The sequence below is a fragment of the Bufo gargarizans genome, chromosome 9, assembly GCF_014858855.1.
Source record: "Bufo gargarizans isolate SCDJY-AF-19 chromosome 9, ASM1485885v1, whole genome shotgun sequence".
In the NCBI taxonomy this organism is placed as follows: domain Eukaryota; kingdom Metazoa; phylum Chordata; class Amphibia; order Anura; family Bufonidae; genus Bufo; species Bufo gargarizans.
The window spans coordinates 197,494,104-197,498,712 of record NC_058088.1 but is presented as its reverse complement, the minus strand read 5'-3'; positions in this window follow the sequence as shown (position 1 = coordinate 197,498,712).

Below are 4,609 nucleotides of genomic sequence, written 5' to 3'. Positions count from 1 at the left end.
TAATTAATGAGTACAGTCACAGATGTACACGGTATAGGGGCAGAGACGTGTCCCGCAGATCACGGCCGCCCTGCTCTCCGGTAATTAATAAGTACACAGGATGTACACGGTATAGGGGCAGAGACGTGTCCCGCAGATCGCGGCCGCCCTGCTCTCCTCATTCACAGGATGTACACGGTATAGGGGCAGAGACGTGTCCTGCAGATCGCGGCCGCCCTGCCCTCCGGTAATTAATGTACAGTCACAGTGTACACGGTATAGGGGCAGAGACGTGTCCCGCAGATCACGGCCGCCCTGCTCTCCTCATTCACAGGATGTACACGGTATAGGGGCAGAGACGCGTCCCGCAGATCACGGCCGCCCTGCTCTCCGGTAATTAATGAGTACAGTCACAGGATGTACACGGTATAGGGGCAGAGACGCATCCTGCAGATCACGGCCGCCCTGCTCTCCGGTAATTAATGAGTACAGTCACAGGATGTACACGGTATAGGGGCAGAGACGTGTCCAGCAGATCACGGCCGTCCTGCTCTCCGGTAATTAATGAGTACAGTCACAGGATGTACACGGTATAGGGGCAGAGACGTGTCCAGCAGATCACGGCCGTCCTGCTCTCCGGTAATTAATAAGTACATTCACAGGATGTACACGGTATAGGGGCAGAGACGTGTCCCGCAGATCGCGGCCGCCCTGCTCTCCGGTAATTAATGAGTACAGTCACAGGATGTACACGGTATAGGGGCAGAGACGCGTCCCGCAGATCACGGCCGCCCTGCTCTCCTCATTCACAGGATGTACACGGTATAGGGGCAGAGACGTGTCCTGCAGATCACGGCCGCCCTGCTCTCCGGTAATTAATAAGTACATTCACAGGATGTACACGGTATAGGGGCAGAGACGTGTCCCGCAGATCGCGGCCGCCCTGCTCTCCGGTAATTAATGAGTACAGTCACAGGATGTACACGGTATAGGGGGCAGAGACGCGTCCCGCAGATCACGGCCGCCCTGCTCTCCTCATTCACAGGATGTACACGGTATAGGGGCAGAGACGCGTCCGCGCAGATCACGGCCGCCCTGCTCTCCTCATTCACAGGATGTACACGGTATAGGGGCAGAGACGCGTCCCGCAGATCACGGCCGCCCTGCTCTCCTCATTCACAGGATGTACACGGTATAGGGGCAGAGGACGTGTCCAGCAGATCACGGCCGTCCTGCTCTCCGGTAATTATAAGTACATTCACAGGATGTACACGTTATAGGGGCAGAGACGTGTCCCGCAGATCGCGGCCGCCCTGCTCTCCGGTAATTAATGAGTACAGTCACAGGATGTACACGGTATAGGGGCAGAGACGCGTCCCGCAGATCACGGCCGCCCTGCTCTCCTCATTCACAGGATGTACACGGTATAGGGGCAGAGACGCGGTCCCGCAGATCACGGCCGCCCTGCTCTCCTCATTCACAGGATGTACACGGTATAGGGGCAGAGACGCGTCCCGCAGATCACGGCCGCCCTGCTCTCCTCATTCACAGGATGTACACGGTATAGGGGCAGAGACGTGTCCAGCAGATCACGGCCGTCCTGCTCTCCGGTAATTAATGAGTACAGTCACAGGATGTACACGGTATAGGGGCAGAGACGTGTCCCGCAGATCACGGCCGCCCTGCCCTCCGGTAATTAATGAGTACAGTCACAGGATGTACACGGTATAGGGGCAGAGAAGTGTCCTGCAGATCACGGCCGCCCTGCCCTCCGGTAATTAATGAGTACAGTCACAGGATGTACACGGTATAGGGGCAGAGACGTGTCCCGCAGATCACGGCCGCCCTGCTCTCCTCATTCACAGGATGTACACGGTATAGGGGCAGAGACGCGTCCCGCAGATCACGGCCGCCCTGCTCTCCGGTAATAATGAGTACAGTCACAGGATGTACACGGTATAGGGGGCAGAGACGTGTCCCGCAGATCGCGGCCGCCCTGCTCTCCTCATTCACAGGATGTACACGGTATAGGGGCAGAGAAGTGTCCTGCAGATCACGGCCGCCCTGCCCTCCGGTAATTAATGAGTACAGTCACAGGATGTACACGGTATAGGGGCAGAGACGTGTCCTGCAGATCACGGCCGCCCTGCTCTCCTCATTCACAGGATGTACACGGTAATAGGGGCAGAGACGTGTCCTGCAGATCACGGCCGCCCTGCCCTCCGGTAATTAATGAGTACAGTCACAGGATGTACACGGTATAGGGGCAGAGACGTGTCCTGCAGATCACGGCCGCCCTGCTCTCCTCATTCACAGGATGTACACGGTATAGGGGCAGAGGACGTGTCCCGCAGATCACGGCCGCCCTGCTCTCCTCATTCACAGGATGTACACGGTATAGGGGCAGAGACGTGTCCTGCAGATCACGGCCGCCCTGCCCTCCGGTAATTAATGAGTACAGTCACAGGATGTACACGGTATAGGGGCAGAGACGTGTCCTGCAGATCACGGCCGCCCTGCTCTCCGGTAATTAATGAGTACAGTCACAGGATGTACACGGTATAGGGGCAGAGACGTGTCCCGCAGATCACGGCCGCCCTGCTCTCCTCATTCACAGGATGTACACGGTATAGGGGCAGAGACGCGTCCCGCAGATCACGGCCGCCCTGCTCTCCGGTAATTAATAAGTACATTCACAGGATGTACACGGTATAGGGGCAGAGAAGTGTCCCGCAGATCACGGCCGCCCTGCTCTCCGGTAATTAATAAGTACATTCACAGGATGTACACGGTATAGGGGCAGAGACGTGTGCCGCAGATCGCGGCCGCCCTGCTCTCCTCATTCACAGGATGTACACGGTATAGGGGCAGAGACGTGTCCTGCAGATCACGGCCGCCCTGCTCTCCGGTAATTAATAAGTACATTCACAGGATGTACACGGTATAGGGGCAGAGACGTGTCCCGCAGATCGCGGCCGCCCTGCTCTCCTCATTCACAGGATGTACACGGTATAGGGGCAGAGACGTGTCCCGCAGATCACGGCCGCCCTGCTCTCCTCATTCACAGGATGTACACGGTATAGGGGCAGAGACGTGTCCCGCAGATCACGGCCGCCCTGCTCTCCTCATTCACAGGATGTACACGGTATAGGGGCAGAGACGTGTCCTGCAGATCACGGCCGCCCTGCTCTCCGGGAATTAATGAGTACATTCACAGGATGTACACGGTATAGGGGCAGAGACGTGTCCCACAGATCACGGCCGCCCTGCCCTCCGGTAATTAATGAGTACAGTCACAGGATGTACACGGTATAGGGGCAGAGACGTGTCCCACAGATCACGGCCGCCCTGCTCTCCTCATTCACAGGATGCACACGGTATAGGGGCAGAGACGTGTCCCGCAGATCACGGCTGCCCTGCTCTCCTCATTCACAGGATGTACACGGTATAGGGGCAGAGACGCGTCCCGCAGATCACGGCCGCCCTGCTCTCCTCATTCACAGGATGTACACGGTATAGGGGCAGAGACGCGTCCCGCAGGTCACGGCTGCCCTGCTCTCCTCATTCACAGGATGTACACGGTATAGGGGCAGAGACGCGTCCCGCAGATCACGGCCGCCCTGCTCTCCTCATTCACAGGATGAAATCTTATTTCTTCTCTTTCTACTTATCGTTAAGTTTCCTGCAGAACAGAACTTTGCAATCATCTACATTACTGAGCTGAGGTCATCCCCAAGATGTCATGACCAAGTGCCAAGAAACAGTCCTCTATCCAATCAGAGGTGCCCGGCCTTCACGTAGCCAATCAGAGAAGGGCATAATGGTGTGCCCCACCTCTGTGCGCCGTTCCCCCACTGCCACGCGGCTCTTCCTGTCCACTAACGCAGTCGGTTTACATTTCATTATGTATGGCTGGGGGGCTCTCTGCAGGGAAACATCTGGACGAGGGGCCAGGCAAGAAATGATAAAAAATGATTGCAGGGAAGAGGAGGAGTTGGGGGACGCGTCTGATTTCACTTAGCTGGGAAAAAAAAGCAGCTTAACCCCCCTCCCCCCTCCGCTCATCGTAGATCTAAACCATGCTGAGTGATGTCAGTGGGAAAATATGACTGTCCACTGACTCACCCCTCAAGATGTCTTCTGGCTTCTCCATTAACCCAAGGAAGACAAATTGAGTGAAAGGCTGCTGGCTCTTTAACCCGTTGTACGCCAGGATAGAGGCTGCTGACAGGCTACTGGGTGGTCAATATGCACATTAAGTCTCTTCCTCTCTACACATCTTATTTGGTGGGGTGACCCCAGTAAACCCACCGGATTCTAAGAATCTGAGATATCAATGAAACTGGAGAAACAGTATTTTTATAAAGCTTTGTGAAGTTTCTTCATTTATCAAAAATGTCAAAGCAGCTGAGAATGGGAAGAGACGAGAGAAGAGTAACACAGAAACCAGGGCAAAAAACGGATGCCGATTCTGGAATATAATAAAGTTTTCAGTATAGTAAACATTGTTCATACATTCATCTAGAAAGAATCCAGCACGCCGACACTCGGGGTACAGGACAACGACATGCCGACACTCGGGGTACAGGACAACGACATGCCGACACTCGGGGTACAGGACAACGACATG